The sequence below is a fragment of the Linepithema humile genome, chromosome 4 (assembly GCF_040581485.1).
Source record: "Linepithema humile isolate Giens D197 chromosome 4, Lhum_UNIL_v1.0, whole genome shotgun sequence".
Taxonomy (NCBI): domain Eukaryota; kingdom Metazoa; phylum Arthropoda; class Insecta; order Hymenoptera; family Formicidae; genus Linepithema; species Linepithema humile.
In genome coordinates this window covers 17,615,240-17,634,184 of record NC_090131.1, presented here as the reverse complement: position 1 = coordinate 17,634,184, position 18,945 = coordinate 17,615,240, and the positions used below count along the sequence as shown (strand labels likewise).

The 18,945-nt window shown below is 25.3% G+C and overlaps 2 long non-coding RNA genes across 3 annotated transcripts; both read right to left on the bottom strand.

Moving 5' to 3' along the window:
* Nucleotides 1–1,329: 1,329 nt before the first annotated feature.
* Nucleotides 1,330–10,708, bottom strand: LOC105670238 (uncharacterized). Of its 2 annotated transcripts, XR_010889670.1 has the most exons (8): nt 10,547–10,708; nt 9,581–9,798; nt 6,426–9,254; nt 5,938–6,173; nt 5,510–5,697; nt 2,851–5,204; nt 1,889–2,064; nt 1,330–1,557 (listed from the first exon to the last, which is right to left on the bottom strand). It is a non-coding gene; the product is annotated as an uncharacterized lncRNA (long non-coding RNA). The 2 variants fall into 2 exon arrangements; XR_001100392.2 differs by lacking the exon at nt 5,938–6,173.
* Nucleotides 10,709–17,245: 6,537 nt separating this feature from the next.
* LOC105670241 (uncharacterized) lies at nt 17,246–18,416 on the bottom strand. The gene is made up of 2 exons (XR_010889677.1): nt 18,094–18,416; nt 17,246–17,295 (listed from the first exon to the last, which is right to left on the bottom strand). It is a non-coding gene; the product is annotated as an uncharacterized lncRNA (long non-coding RNA).
* Between the last annotated feature and the right edge of the window lie 529 nt (nt 18,417–18,945).

Below are 18,945 nucleotides of genomic sequence, written 5' to 3'. Positions count from 1 at the left end.
AAATTAAAAAGTTTGTATGAATATCTGTGTGTGATGAGAATTTTATACAATCTTTCATTTCCATTTAAAAATCGCGTAAAGGTGTATTTTTTGGCAGAAGGCAAACTTTCCGGTATAAGCGTTATTGAATTCGTTAGCATTCTCATCACAATCTTTCACACAATATTCTACATTTATTTTTTATTTTGTTGTAATAATATTTAGCTTGAAAATAAATGCATGGACGCACGTTATAATTATAACCGCATCACTAAACAGCAAAAACGATACAATAAACGTCAAAGATGTAATCTAGATATAATAAAATTACATTACATAAACGACATTTATTAATTTTTATAAATAAAAATTTAAAAAGTTACAAATTTAATAACAGGAATAAAAGAAGTAATTAAGGAACAATTTTTTAGGGAAACAAATTGTAAAGAAAACAAGTGTCGCTGAGATTGCTAAGTTTACAGTGGTGATTATTTTCGCGTAATAACGTTATTAATATTATTATATTAAGTGGAGCAATTATGAATATCAAATAAGCAATTCTTCAAAGATATCAAAGCAGTGATTTTGGTGTTTTAATATAATTAATGTTATCTCAAATGCCAACTTATTACTGATGTACAATAAACCAAAAGACAATTCATCGATATATTGACACTGAACATTTGACGTCATAAAAATGTAATTTATTTAACATCAAGTTATTATAATATTTATCTACTCATAAATAATAAATAAAATAAGAAAATTTTAAATCAACTTACTAGAAATTTTAATTAAAATAAATTAAGACTGAAATTGTTTTCTAATTGCCTTACATATTTAAAAGCACATAAAAGTTTATACAATTTATTAAATATCAAATTATAAAAAAAACAACATTTATGTTACGTGTGTAATAGTTTTGATAATAATTAAATACAATTACGGTAATTCCATATAAGATGATATTTTTTAAACTAAAGAAATATTTAATTAAACACTGATTATATTTTATTTAAATTATTACATGCTTTACTGTTATTAAATTATTATATGTAGTATTTAAAAAATGGTCAATATAATGAAAATATTAAGGAATAATAAATTAAGTAGATTATTTTTTTATTTACATATATATTCCTACATATTTTATATACATATCCGTACATTTTATTTTATTAGAGTCAATTATTGTAAAAATAAAACACTTTTAGAAGTATTTTATAAAGACTTTACAAGGTCTTTCATTTAGTGCGTCAACGTAAACTCAATATTAAACTATGACAAATACATATCAATATATGGGAAAACCTCAATAATGTTATTTTCAAAGAATTTTATATTCTCGAATGGATTTAAAATATTCTTCACTGTTAAGGTATTTAGAGTATTATTCGCTGCATGTTTTCATGCAATCTTCATAAGTCATAAAACTATTGTGATTTCCTCCGCAGCCTCCATACCTGAAAGGATGACATTCTTTCAATTTTGTCGAAAACCAATATCTCCACTGAAATCCTTCTCGCATTATTATCTCATCCGTGAGGCAAGTACCAGAGTCATGAGGCATGTTACAATCTGTAAAAAAGATATACATTGTGCAAGAACATAAATCATAACACATGCATTAAACTATAAAAGATTCATATGAATTCATGTACAATAAAATATCTATGCCATCAATCTGTCATTGATAAAATTAATCATCATTTATCATTTTATCATTGATAAAATTAACCTGACAACTTCAAATTTTTGCAGTTTATGGCAATTATTTATGATAACTAAATATGTGCATTAAATAATTATTAACAATTTGAAGTTTCTAAATAATATGAAAAGTATTATAATAGCAAGTATAATAAATAATTACTGTGTGTGTTCAACGTAAAAGAAATAGAACACTTACATTTAGGTATCACTTTACGAGGCGGAGCTTCTTTCTTTTTTGAAGGACATAGGTATCCCATGCTAAACATGTGAAGGACAATAAGTATGAATAAGAAGTTTATTTTGAAACCCATCGTCTCGTGTGTTCTTCTGACGAAATTTCTAGCAGTTACAATCAATATAATATCTCTTTCTCTGAAAATTTTGTTATGAATAATTAGTATACATACCGATCCAAAATTATAAATATAAATCAATTAAGAAATTATAAATTAATTTTGATAACATCGAATATAAAAAAAAGATTAATATTCGAACAAGTAAATTATAAAATCTATATATATATAGTCTAATCTGTGTATATGAATTTATATTATTTATTTTAATAGACAACATAAATTATCAGGTATTTGCAATAAGTTTAAATTGTAAAATTAGCATTTTTTATTATTTATCACATGCATACATATAGCAAAAAAAATATAGCTATTTAGAGGAAATGAAAAAAACAATGTAAAATATTATTGATTATTCCTTCGATACGTTTACTACGCAAAAAGAAGCCGCAAATTTGTATCTATTTGTCTTATTTGGTCGAATGGAATTTACACGTTCCGCATTATTTTTTTTTGTTAAGAATAAAACATAAATTAATCGTAATCTGAACAATTTTTGCGTTATAGCTACAATGCGTGTATGAGTATTAAACACAGCACTTTAACGAAAGAAAGCGATAAAGCATAAGTTTTGCTTATAAAAGAGAAAAATTTAAATTTCCCATAAATTAAATCCAACTTTGCTAAATATATTATATATTAAAATGATTTCTCCCAATATCGTTTTTTTTTTTTTTCACAAAAATGCATATAAAGGTAGTTATTGTATAAATGGCGAAACAAGTATCGTTTAAATAATTTTAACTCTAATTAAATAGTAAAACTAAACTTAATGTTGTAATAAAATTGTTTGAAGGTCACTTACCAAGCTCTGATAGATTTCTTTTCTTAAGAAGAATAGAATTAGATATGATTAATTTCCTCGCCTAATCGTACGTGCCTAGGTAAATTGCGAGTTCAAGAGACGTCTGTTACTGTGATCGACCAAGAGACAACTGCATGGAAGATCGCGATCGATTCTTCGTCAATTCCGAAATTTCTTTTCCGTAACCGTACGCCGAGTTTTAATATTGTCTGCTGGTAACGTAGCTGATAAATTGCGAACATCATTGTTGTCGACTACCGTGTGGTAAGGCTTTAAAAGGACACCAAATAAAAATTTAACGGCACTCGCAATTAATATTTGTAATTATGATAATGTGAACCGTACTCTAATAAAATATATATATATGTTATTTAATATTTTATTAATATCGCAGTAATATTATACATTACGTATTATTTTATTTTTTAATAAAATGTTTTGCAAATTTCAAAAAAGATATCACTAATTTTATTTATATATTGTTTTAACTTCAAGATTGAACTTTATAGATTCCTTTCAACCAATTGAGACTATATTGCGCAGAACTTTTACATCTAATTTCATCAATAAATTATGGAAAGCTCCCACAGTTTATGTAGAAAACAGATAAAACAATGTAATATTTTAAAATTACATAGGTATCCCAAGAAACATTGACTATTCTTAATTAAAGTTACATATTCTGATGTTATTAAATTATTGTACATAGTATCATATATTTAATATGTCGTAAAATAAACAATATAATAAAAAAAGTTAAATAAAAACGAAAACAATTTTCAGTTTCTGTCACACATATGGTATATTTTAACGGATTTAATTTTGTTACCGTTAATTCTTAAAATTTAAAAATTTGTATGAATATCAGATGAGGATTTCATGCAGTCTTACATTCCTATTTGAAACCGCATGAAGGTGTATTTTTCTGCAAAAGGTAAGTTTACCGGTGTAAGCGTTATTGAATTCGTTAGCATTCCCATCACAATTTCTCACACAACATTCTACATTCATTTTTCACTTTGTCGTAATAATATTTCTCTTGAAAATAAATGCATGGGCCCACGTTATAAACATAACCGCACCACTAAGCTGTAAAAACGATACAATAAACACCCAATTAAGTATAATAAAATTGCATCACATAAACAACATTTATTAATTTTTATAAATAAAAACTTAAAAAGTTAAAAATTTAATAATAAAAATAAAAGAAACAATTGAGGAACAATTTTTCTAAAAAAACAGATTTTAAAGGAAACAAGGAGTGTAAATAGGATTGCTAAGAAAAGTGGTGACTGTTTTCGTGTAATAAAGTTATTAATATTAATTAATTAAGTGGAGCAATTATGAATATCAAAGGAGCAATTATTGAAAGATTTCTTGGTGTATGTTTCAATATAATTATTTTTATCCCAAATGCCAACTTATTACTGATGTACGATAGACCAGAGAACATTTGATCAATATATTGACACTGAACATTGGACGACATAAAAATGTAATTTATTTATCATCAAGTTATTATAATATTTATTTACTCCTAAATAATAAATAAAGTTAGGAGATTTTAATTCTACTTACTTAAAATTGTTTTCTAATTGCCTTACATATTTCAAAAGCACATAAAACTTTTTATAATCTGTTAAATATTTAAATATAAAAAAAAACACAATACTTTTGTTGCATGTGTGTAATAAATTGGATAATAATTAAGTACAATTGTGATAATTCCATATAAAATAATATTTTCTAAATCAAAAAAATATGTTATTAAACACTGATTATGTTTTATTCAAATAATTATATGCCTTAATGTTATTAAATTACTATAAGTAGTATTAAATGCACAATATAATGAAAAATATAAGTAATATTAAATAAACAAGTACTTTCCTTTATTTACATATATATATTCCTACATATTTCATACACATATCCGCACATTTCATTTTATTACAGTCAATTATCGTAAAAATTAAACACTTTTATAAGTATTTTATAAAGACTTCAGAAGGTCTTCCATTTAGTGCTTCAATTTAAACTCAATATCAAACTATTACGAATACATATCAATTCATAGGAAAACCTCAATATTGTTATGTTTTAAAAAATTTTATACTTTCGAATGGATTTAAAATATTTTGCATTGTTAAGGTATATAGAGTATTATTATTTGCATATTTTCATGCATTCTTCATAAGTCATAAAACTATTATTATTTCCTCCGCAACCTCCATACGCGAAAAAATGACAATCTTCCGTATCTGTCGAAAACCAATATCTCCTTTGAATTATGAACTGAGGATTCTTAATATTCTTAATGCAAGGACCAGGGTCATACCTGAGATTACAAACTGTAAAAGAGAAATACATTGTGTAAAAACTTAAATCATAACACATGCAGTAAATTATAAAAAAATACATATCAAATTATGTACAACAAGATATTTATTCTATCAATTAATTATTGCGAAAAAATCCAATTGGCAACTTCAAATTGTTACAATTTATAGCAATTTGTGGTAAGTAAATATATGCATTAAATATATATTAACAATTTGAGTTGTCTAAATAATATTAAAAGTATTATAATTGAGTAATAAATCATATAATAAAAGATTACTGTGCGTGTTCAATGTAAAAGAAATGCAACTCTTACATTCAGGTTTCTTTGATGGACATGGGTACCCCATGCTAAACATGCTAAAGACAACAAGTATGAATAACAAGTTTATTTTGAAATTCATCGTCTCGTGTGTTCTTTTGATTAAATTTCTATCAATTACGATGAATATAATCTCTCCTTCTCTGAAAATCTTATTATCAATAATTACTATACGTACTGATCTGAAATTATAAATTATGAATTAATTTGGAGAATATAAATTAATTTTGATAACATCAAATATAAAAAAAAAATAAATGTGTTCGAATAAGTAAATTGTAAAATCTAATCTATGTACATAAATTTATATTATTTGTTTTAATAAATAACATAATTTATCAGTTATTAGTAATAAATATAAATTGTAAAATTAGCATATTTTTATTTATCACATGCATACATATAGCAAAAAAGGTATATACATAGCTCTGTATGGACATGTGGCTAACATTATAAAATATTAACGATTATTCCTTCGATACGTTTAATATGCAAAAAAGTGCCGCAAAGTTGATTGTGTCTATTAATCTAATTCGCTCGAATGGAATTCGCACGTTCCGCACTATTTGATCTCGTTACAATTAAAATATCAGCCAAACGTAGTGTGAACAAATTTTGCGTTATAGTTACGATGCATGTATGAATATTAAACACAGCACTTTGACAAAAAAAAATCGTTAATGTAAGATTTGCTTATAAAAGAGCAAAACTTAAATTATTCATAATAAATCCAACCTTGCTGGACGTAATACATGTTAAAGTAAATTCTCTCGATATCATTTATTTATTTTCCTCAAAAATGCATATAACAAAAAAATAACAAAACAAGAATCGTTTAAATAATTTCAACTCTAATTAAATAGTAAAAGTAAATTTAATATTATAATAAAATTGATTATACGTCACTTACCAAGTCCTGATAGATTTCTTTTCCTAAGAAGAATTCAGTTAGATATGATTAAATTCCTCGCCTAATTATACATGCCTAAGTATAAATCACGAGTTTGAGAGACATCTGTTACTGTGGCCGGCCAAAAGACAGTACCATGAAAGATCGCGATCGATCCTTCGTTTATTCCGAAATCCCCTTTCTGTAATCCTAGAGTCTGCGCATTATCTGCTAATAACAAGACAGATAAATTGCGAACATCATCGTTGTAGTATACCGTGCTTAGCACGGCGTGCTATAAGGCTTCCAAACGACGCCTCCCGCTTAGCACAAGACATTTTAAGGATATATCCCGACGTTCTGAGAATTACCTCAGGACATCTTAAGGATATCCAGGATGTTTTGTGCTTCATGGAAAATTGCCCTATTGGAAATCTCACGGCGTTTGCAATAAATATTGCTACAATGACAAACTGAACTGTATACTCGTTATAAAGTACGTGTATTATTTAAAATTTCAATAATATCGCAGTAATACCAGTGCCGGATTTGAAGGTGGGCGGACAGGGCAACCGCCCAGGGGCCCCCCACAAACAAAACTTGATTAAAATAAAAATTTGATTAAAAAATTTATATATTTATATTTGATATATGTTTTCTAAATGTATCAAATATTTCTTAAATATATGCCATTGGTTTCCGGGTGATGACCGCGATGTGCATTTTGGATGCTAGAGTTTCGCAAACATTGTAGTTTGCGTCATTAAATTTATCTTAAATATTTGTTGTAATAATATTAAAATATGTATTTTCAACTTTTTTAAATTTACGAACTTTTAAATAAGTTTTCAATAATTTTGATTTTTTACGAATTAAGGGTCCTACTGCCCCGGGGTCCCCACTTTTTTAAATCTGGCGCTGAGTAATACTATATATTTTGTAATATTTTTTTTTTGAATAAAATGCTTTGCAAATTCCTAAACAGATATCACTTGTTTTATTTATATACAATATTATTTTAATATTTAAGATTATAAAACTTTAAGACTGAACTTTATAGTTACCTCTTAACAAATTGAGACTATATTTTGCAGAACTTTTGCATCTTATTTCGTCTATAAATTATGGAACGATCTGTCCAGTTCATGCAGAAAAAGATAGAAAAAATATAATGTTTTAAAATTACATAGATATCCCAAGAAACTGATTATTCTTAATTATTCTTAAATAAAAATACATGTTCTGATGTTATTAAATTATTGTATATACAGTAGAATTGTAGTATCGTATGTATTGTTAGTATTGTAGTATCGTATATTTAATATGTGGTAAAATAAACAATATAAAATAAATAATATAATAAAAAAAAGGAAAAAAAAGGCGAAAAAAATGTTCACTTTCTCTTAGACATATATTTCAACGGATTTAATTTTGTTATAGTCAATTCTTAGAAAAAGAAAATATTTGTATACATAAATATTTCACCCGAATTTCTTCTCTAATATAAGACATACAGTCTTACATTATCATTTAAATATTGCGTGGAGAATATCGAAAGATCAATTAAAAGCGACTTTTTGGTGTGTGTTTTAATAGAAATACTTTGATTCCCAACGCCAACTTAATACCGATATACGCAGTAGCGCGTTTACTTATCGGTTCCTAAGGCTTGAACCTCTGAGCGCCGCAGTTTCTATATATTCATAAAAAATGTTCCATTTTCAATTATCTCCTTGTTCTTAAGTGTGTTTCGGTAGAATTCAATTAATTTTCAAAATGTTAATTATTTACTGTTCTCATTGAGAGAGGGAGGTTAGACTGAGGCGCTCAAAAATCACAAGCTCCTGGGTGCAAATTTTACAAACGCGACCCTGAATATACGATTGACCGGAGTACATTTTATCGATATATTAAACATTTGATTAAACATTTGACATCATAAAAATGTAATTTATTTAACATCAAGTTATTATAACATTTATCTACTCATAAATAATAGATAACGTTAGGACATCCTGAAATAATAATTCTTCTTACTTAAAATTGTTTTCTAATTGCCCTACACATTTAAAAAAAAACACATCAACTTTTATACAATTTGATAAATATCTAAATATAAAAACAGGATACAACACTTCTGCATATTGCAATTCTATTGCTACGGTGTAATAATTTTGGTAATAATTTAGTACAAATACGGTAATTCCATATAAAATATGTTTTTTTAAACTAAAAAAATATTTCAATAAACACTCATTATGTTTCATTCAAATTATTATATGCCTTAGAGTTATTAAATTATTATATGTAGTATTAAATGCCAAATATCATAAAAAATATAAGAAATATTAAATTAAGGAGTACTTTATTTACATATATATTGCTACATATTTTATATACATATCCGTACATTTCATTTTATTACAGTCATTTTATTATAGTCATTTATTGTAAAAATAAAACACTTTTACAAGTATTTCAAATGATGTCACAGAGTCTTGCATTTAGTACTTCAATTTAAACTTAATATCAAACTCTTACAAATACATATCAATACATGGGAAAGCTTCAATGTTGTTATGTTTCAAAAAATTTTATATTTTGGAATAGATTTAAAATATTCGCCATTGTTAAAGTGTATAGAATATTACTCTATATGTGAATATTCACTGCATGTTTGAATACAGTCCTCATAAGTTACGAAATTATTTTTGTTTCCTCCGCAGCCCCCGTACGCGAAAAGTTCACAATCGTTCGATAATTTCGAAAAATAATATCTCCCATAAAGTTTGTAACTGCTGATAAGAAAATTCGAAAAGCAAGGACCACGGTTATACTTATAACCACAATCTGTGAAAAAGATATACATTATGCAAAAACTTAAATCATAACGCATTCACATTCAACTGTGAAAGATACATATCAATTATATACAATATTTATACTATCAATCTATCATTGATAACATTAATCATCATCTATCAATCTATCACTGGTAAGATTAAACTGACTACTTCAAAATTTTGTAGTTTATGGCAATTTATGATAACTAAATATATATATATAATAATTATTAACAATTTAAATCTTCTAGATAATATAAAAACTATAATAATAAAAGGTAAAATAAAAAAGATTACTGTGCGTGTTCAACGTAAAAAAAATAGATCACTTACATATAAATGGCAAATTAGAAAACGAAGAGTATTCTGAACTAGATAGATATCCCATGCTAAACATGTTAAAGACGACAATTATGAATAACAAGTTTATTTTGAAAGCCATCGTCTCGAAAGTCTCGTGTGTTCCTTTGATTGAATTTCTAACAGGTACGATCAATAAAATATCTCCTTTTCTAAAAATTTTATTATGAATAATGACTATACGTACTGATCTGTAATTATAAATTGTAAATTTATTTTGAAATTATAAATTAATTTTAATAACATTAAATATAAAAAAAAGATTAATGTTCGAACAAGTAAATTATAAAATCTAATCTCTAATTTGTGTATATAAATTTATATTATTTTTGTTTTAATAGATAACTTATTAATTAGTTACTTGTAATAAGTTTAAATTGTAAAATTAGCATTTTTTATTATTCATCACATGCATACATATAGCAAAAAAGAATATAACTCTATAGAAAAAATGGGAATTGCAATGTAAAATATTAATGATTATTCTTTAGATACTACGTTTACTGCGATACTCGTTTACTACCCCAAAAAATGCCGAAAATTTGTTTTCTTATTTGCTTGACTGGAATTCGCACGTTTCACATTATTTGATCTCTTACAATTAAAACATAAATTAAACTAATAGTGTAAACAATTTTTGCGTTACAGTTACGTGTATGAAAATTAAACACAGCATTTTGATGAAAGAAATTGTTAATGCACAAGACTTGCTTTATATAAAAATAAAATTTATTACCAATATTAAATTCAACCTTCCTAAATGTAATATATGTTAAAATAGATCCTCTCGATATCTATTTTACTTTTCACAAAAAAGTATATAAAATAGAAAGTTAAAAAAAAAAATGACAAAACAAAAATAGTTTAAATAATTTCAATTCTAATTAAATGGTAAATGTAAATTTAATGTTATAATAAAATTGATTATAGGTCACTTACCAAGATTTGATAGATTTCTTTTCCAAAGAAGAATTGAGATCGATATGGTTGAATTCCTCGCCCAATAGTACGTGCCTCAGTAAATTGCGAGTTCCAGAGACGTCTGTTACCGTGGCCGGTCAAAAGACAACAGCATCGAGGAGAATCACGATCGATCCTTCGTTGATTCCGAAATCCCTCTTCTGTAAACAGAGTCTGCGCATTGACTGCTAATAACGTGGCTGATAAATTGCAAACATCATCGTTGTCAGCTAACGTGCGGTAAAGCTTCGAAAAAAGATCTATTGAAAATTTCACGACGCTGGCAATAAATATTTGCTACAATCATCTGAACCGTACACTCATCATAAAGTACGTGTAATATTTAAAATTTAAATAATATCGCAGTAAAATTATAGATTTTGTATTATTTTATTTTTTAATAAAATGCTTTGCAAATCCATAAACATATCACTTATTTTATTTATATTGTTTTAACTTTAAGATTGAACCTTATAGTTTGCTTGCAACCAATTGAGATTATATTTCACAGAGTTTAGTCTGCAAATTATAGAACGCTAACAATTAATATATGTAAAAAATAAATAAAATGTATATAATATTTGTATATAATAATTTAAAATTAGAAAGATATTCCAAAAAACATTGTTTATGCTTAATTACACTTTCATGTTATGATGTTATTTAATTATTGTCTGTAGTATTATACAATATATGCTTTATGTGATAAAATAATCAATATATAATAAAAAAGAGCAATAAAAATGAAAAAAATTTTTATTGTCTGTCATACATATGTTTCGACAGATTTAATTTTACTGTTAATTAATTTTCTGTTAATTAATTCACTGTTAATATTTATAAAATTAAAGAATTTATATGAATATCTGTTCAGAATATTATACAGACTTACATTTCCATTTAAAAACCGCGTAAAGTTGTATATTTTAGTAAACTTTCCGGTATTAACATTGTTAAATTTGTTAGCATTCTTTTACAATCTCCTACACAAAATTCTACATTTATTTTTTACTTTATCGTAGTAATATTGCGCTTGAAAATAAGTGCAAGAACTTACGTTACAATCATAATTGCACCACCAAGCTGTAAAAACGATACATTTTAAATTAAGTCTAATAAAATCGCACCAGAAAAACAATATTTATTAATTTTCATAAATAAAAACTCACCATTTTCAAGTAAATAGATTAAAAATTTTTTAACTTTATTTGCTATTTTTGAGTATATAAATATTTTGTAGTAGCTTGATGTTAAATAAATCACATTTTTATGATTTCAAATGTTCTGTGTCAATGTATGCTTGTATGTACTCAAATGTACTGTGGTCGATCGTACATCAATAATAAATAGCAGTTAAAAAGATGAAGTAATTATACTGAAACATACGCAAAAAATCGCTTTTTAATTGCTTCTGTGATCCGTAATTGCTCTATTCAATTAATTAATATTAAGAACACTATTACACGAAAAATGTTAAAACTGTTTACTTAGCAGTCCTATTTACACTTATTTTCTTTAAAATCCTTGCAGAAAATTTGACCGTCAAAATTAAAAGTTTAACAAATAAATAGAAAATAAAAAGAGCAATTTAAAAGCTATTTTTTGGCGTATGTTTAATATAATTACTTTTATCCCCAGCGGCAACTTATTACTGATGTACGATCGAACAAAGTACGTTTGATCGATATATTCGCACTGAACATTTGACATAATAGAAATGTGATTTATTTATCATCAAGTTATTACAATATTTATCTACTCATAAATGATAAAGTGATAAAATAAAGTTTAGAAATTATAATTCTACTTATTTGAAGTTGTTTCCCATAATTGCCTTACATATTTAAAAAGCACATATAACTTTATACAAATTGTTAAATATTTAAATGTAAATAAGGAACAAAATATTTTTGTTGCGTAATAAGTGTAATAAGTTTGATAATAATTACGATAATAATTAAGTACAATTACGATATTTCCATATAAAATAATATTTTTAAACTAAATAATATTTTATTAAATACTGATTAAGTTTTATACAAATTATTATATGCCTTAATGTTATTAAATTTTTATATGTATTATTAAAAAAGTGCCCAATATAATGATAAATATAAAAAATAATAACATGAGAAGAACTTTCTTTTATTTACATATATATTCCTACATATTTCATATACATATCTGTACATTTCATTTTATTACAGTCAATTATTGTAAAAATTAACACTTTTACAAGTATTTTATAAAGACTTCACAAGGTCTTTCATTTAGTGCTTCAACTTAAACTCAATATCAAACTGTTACAAATACATATCAATACATGGGAAAGTCTCAATAATGTTATGTTTTAAAGAATTTTATAATCTCGAGTGGATTTAAAATATTTTTCACTGATAAGGTATATAGAGTATTATTTTCTTTTGCATGTTTTTTTGCAATTCAGATAAGTTAAAAAATTATTCTGATTTCCGCCGCAGCCCCCGTATTTGAAAGGAAAACAAAGGTTCGATTTTATCGAATAAAAAAATCTAATTTGATACGTTTCATTCGTTGTCATTTCATCCGTGAGACAAGGACCAGAGTCATAAAAACTGTAACAATCTGTAAAACATATATACATTGTGCCAGAACTTAAATCATAACGGATTCATTCAACTATAAAAAATTCATATCAATTTATGTACAATATCTATTCTATTAATCTATCATTGATAAGGTCAATCATCGTGAAATTCATCATCTATCAATCTATCATTGGTAAAATAATACAGAAAATTTCTGCAGTTTATAGAAATTTATGATAACTAAATATATGTATTAAATAATTTTTAACAATTTAAGATGTTTAAATAATATAAAAACTATAATAATAGCAAGTATAATGATAGATTAATGTGCGTGTTCAATATAAAAGAAATACATCACTTACATGCAGGTCGCTCATCAGTAGGCGAAGGTGATTTTGAACTAGATAAATATCCCAAGCTAAATATGTTAAAGACGACAAGTATGAATAACAAGTTTATTTTGAAAGTCATCGTTTCGTGTGTTCTTTTGATTGAATTTTTAGCAGTTACGTTCAATAAAAATTATCTCCTTCTCTGAAAATTTTATTATGAATAATTATTATACGTACTAATCTAAAATTAAAATTTTATTTTGATAACACAAATATAAAAAAAAAATTAATGTTCGAACAAGTGAATTATAAAATCTGATCTAATTTGTGTATATGAATTTATAATATTTTTGTTTTAATAATTATCATAATTTATTAACGTTTACTACGATACTTGTTTACTACGCAAAAAGGTGCTGAAAATTTGTGCTGCTAATCTTATTCACTCGAATGGAATTTGCACAATTCACATTATTTAGTCTGTACGATTAGTCGGTACGATTTAAACATAAACTAATTATAGTGTGAACAATTTTCGCGTTATAGTTGCGTGTATGAGTATTAAACACAGAACTTTGTCGAAAGAAATTGTTAATGCATAAGATTTGCTTTACATAAGAACAAAATTTGTTATGTATATTAAGTCCAACCTTGCTGGATGTAATATATGTTATATTAAATTTTCTTGATATTATTTGTTTTATTTTTTAAAATTGAATATAAAGAAAGTTATTAAAAAAATAAAGAAACAAAAATTGTTTAAATAATTTCAACTCTAATTAAATAATAAAAGTAAATTTAAAGTTGTGATAAAATTTATTGAAGGTTACTTACCAAAGTCTGATAGATTTCTTTTTCTAAGAAAAATCGAGTTCGAAATGTTTAAACTCCTCGCCTAATAGTACATGCTCAAGTAAATTGCGAGTTTAAGAGACGTCTGTTACTGTAGCCGGCCAAAACACAACAGCATCGAGCAGTATCACGATCGATCTTTCGTTGATACCGAAATCCTTCTTCTGTAAACAAAGTCTGCGCATTGTCAGCTAATAACGTGACTGATAAATTGCGATCATCATCGTTGTCAGCTACCGTGCGGTAAGACTTCGAGAGGAGATCTATTGAAAATTTCACGGCGCTAGCAATAAATATTTGTTACAATCATCTGAACCGTACATTCATCGTAAAGTACGTGTAACATTTAAAATTTAAATAATATCGTAGTAATATTATACATTTCGTATTATTTCATTTTTTAATAAAATGCTTTGCAAATCCATAAACAGATAACACTTATTTTATTTATATTGTTTTAATCTTAAAATTGAACTTTATAGTTTTCTTGCAATCAATTGCGACTATATTTCGCAGAGTTTAGTCTGCAAATCATAGGACGCTAACAATTAATATATGTAAAAAATAAATAAAATGTATATAATATTTGTATATAATACTTTAAAATTAGAAAGATATTCCAAAAAACATTGTTTATACTTAATTAAACTTCCATGTCATGATGTTATTTAATTATTGTACGTAGTATTATAAAATATATGCTCTATGTGATGAAATAATCAATATATAATAAAAAAGAGCAATAAAAATGAATAACATTTTCATTGTCTGTCATAAATATGTTTCGACGGATTTAATTTTACTGTTAATTAATTTTCTGTTAATTAATTCACTGTTAATATTTATAAAATTAAAGAATTTATATGAATATCTGTTCAGAATATTATACAGACTTACATTTCCATTTAAAAACCGCGTAAAGTTGTATATTTCAGTAAACTTTCCGGTATAAACATTATTAAATTTGTTAGCATTTTTTTACTATCTCCTACACAAAATTCTACATTTATTTTTTACTTTATCGTAGTAATATTGCGCTTGAAAATAAGTGCAAGAACTTACGTTACAATCATAATTGCACCACCAAGCTGTAAAAACGATACAATAAATGTCAAATTAAGTTTAATAAAATCGCACCAAATAAACAATATTTTTTAATTTTTATAAATAAAAACTCAACAATTTCAAGTAAGTAGATTAAAAATGTTTTAACTTTATTTGCTATATTCGAGTATATAAATATTGTTATAGCTTGATGTTAAATAAATCACATTTTTATTATGTTAAATTTTGAGTGTCAATATATAGATCAAATGTATACTGGTGGATCGTACATCAGTAATAAATTGCCGTTGAAGATAAAAGTAATAATATTGAAACATACACCAAAAAATCGTTTTTTAAATGCTTCTTTGATCCATAATTACTCTATTTAATTAATAATATTAATAACACTATTACACGAAAACTGTCCACTTAGCAGTCCTATTTACACTTATTATCTTTAAAATCTGTTCTTCCAGAAAAATTGGCCCTTAAAATAAAAAATTTAACATTGGGAATAAAAAAAGCAATTAAAAACGATTTGCTGGCATATGTTTTAATATAATTACTTTTATCCCCAGCGTCAACTTATTACTGATGTACGATCGACCAGAGTACGTTTGATCGATATATTGTCACTGAACATTTGACATAATAAAAATGTGATTTATTTAACATCAAGTTATTACAATATTTATCTACTCATAAATAACAAAGTAATAAAATAAAGTTAAATAGTTTCAATTCTTCTTATTTTAAATTGTTTCCCAATTGCCTTACATATTTAAAAAGCACATATAACTTTATACAATTTGTTAAATATCTAAATATAAGAAAAAAACAAAATACTTCTGTTGAGTATGAGTAATAATTTTGATAATAATTAAGTACAATTACGGCAATTCTATATAAGATGGTATTTCTTAAACCAAAATAATATTTCAGTAAACACTAATTATGTTTTATTTAAATTATTATATGCCTTAATGTTATTTAATTAATATATGTAGTATTCAATGCTCAATATCATAAAAAATGTAAGAAATATTAAATTAAAAAGTACTTTATTTACATATATATTTCTACATAATTCATATACATGCGTACATTTTATTATATTACAGTCAATTATTGAGAAAATAAAACACTTTTACAAGTATTTTATAATGACGTCACAGAGTCTTACATTTAGTACTTCTATTTAAACTTAATATCAAACTCTTACAAATACATATCAATACATGAGAAAGTCTTAATGTGGTTATGTTTTAAAAAATTGTATATTCTCGAATAGATTTCAAATAGTCTTCTTTGTAATAGTATATAGAGTTTAATTTATGCATGTATCAGTGCATTCTGTTAAACTTCTAAAATTATTTTTATTTCCGCCGCAGCCACCGTAGCCAAAAGGAATACATTTATTCTGAATTGTCGAAAAAAAATATCTCCATTCAAATATGTTTTTACTTATTATCTCATCCGTGAAACAAGGACCAGAGTCAGAAGAAATGTTACAATCTGTAAAAAAAATATACATTGTGCCAGAACTTAAATCATAACGCATGCATTATCATCTATAAATCTGTTATTAGTGAAATTAAACTGACAACTTCAAATTTTTGTAGTTTATGGCAATTAAAGTAACTAAATATATGCAATAAAAAAGTATTAACAATTTGTGTTTTCTAAATAAAACCAAAACTATTATATTAGCAAGTATAATGAAAGATTAATGTGCGTGTTCAATAGAAAAGAAATAGATCACTTACATGCAGGTCGCTCATCAGTAAGCGAAGGACTAGATAGATATCCCAAGTTAAATATGTTAAAGACGACAAGTATGAATAACAAGTTCAGTTTGAAAGTCATCGTCTCGTGTGTTCTTTTGATTGAATTTCAAGCAGTTACGATCAATAAATTATCTTTTTTTCTGAAAATTTTATTATAAATAATTACTATATGTGCTAATCTAAAATTATAAATTATAAATTAACTTAGAAATTATAAATTAATTTTGATAACATTAAATATAAAAAAAAGATTAATGTTCAAACAAGTAAATTGTAAAATTTATAATCTAATTCGTGTATATAAGTTTATCTTATTTTTGTTTTAATAGATAACATAATTTATCAGTTACTTGTAATAAGTTTAAATTGTAAAATTAGTATTTTTTATTATTTATTACATGCATACAAAAAGCAAAAAAGGATTATAACTCTATATGGGAAATGAGAATTACAATGTAAAATATTAATGATTATTCTTTAGATACTATGATTATTACGATACTCGTTTACTACGCAAAAAGGTGCCGCAAATTTGTGTCCGTTAATTTTATTAGTTTGAATGGAATTCACACGTTTCACATTATCATGGTCTGGTACGATTTAAACATAAACTAATCATAGTGTGAATAATTTTCGCGTCATAGTTGCCTGTATGAGTATTCAACACAGTACTTTGACGAAAGAAATTGTTAGTGCATTGCTGATTTGCTTTATATAAAAATAAAATTTATTATCTATATTAAATCTAACTTTGCTGAATGTAATACATGTTAAAGTACATTTTTTCAATATCATCTATTTTACTTTGCACAAAGATTGATATAAAAAAAAGAGTTAAAGGAAAAATGACAAAACAAAATAGTTTAAATAATTTCAATTCTAATTAAATATTAAATGTAAATTTAATGTTAAAATAAAATTGATTATAGGTCACTTACCAAGATCTAATAGATTTCTTTTCCTAAGACGAATTGAGTTTGATATGGCTAAATTCTTCGCCTAATAATACATGCCTAAGTAAATTGCGAGTTTAAGAGACGTCTGTTACCGGGGCCGTCTAAAAGACAACAGCATCGAGAAGCATCACGATCCATCCTTCGTTGATTCCGAAATCCCTCTTCTGTAAACAGAGTCTGCGCATTGTCTGCTAATAACGTGGCTGATAAATTGCGAACATTATCGTTGTCGGCTATCGTGCGGTAAGACTTCAAATGGAGATCTATTGAAAATTTCACGGCGCTGGCAATAAATATTTGCTACAATCATAATCTGAACCGTAGACTTATCGTAAAGTACATGTTTATTATTTAAAATTACAATAATATCGCAGTAATATCATACATTTCGTATTATTTCATTTTTTAATAAAATGCTTTGCAAATCCATAAACAAATATCTCACTTATTTTACTTATATTGTTTTAACTTTAACATTAAACTTCATAGTTTGCTTGCAACCAATTAAGACTATATTTCGCAGAGTTTAGTCTGCAAATTATAGAACGCTAACAATTAATATATGTAAAAAATAGAAAGAATGTGTATATATTATTTGTATATAATACTTTGAAATTAGAAAGATATCTCAAGAAACATTGTTTATATTTAATTAAACTTCCATGTCATGATGTTATTTAATTATTGTACGTAGTATTATATAATATGTTTTATGTGATGAAACAATCAATATATAATAAAAAAGAGAAATAAAAATGAAACAAATGTTTATTGTCTGTCATACATATGTTTCGACGGAATTAATTTTACTGTTAATTAATTTTTTGTTTATTA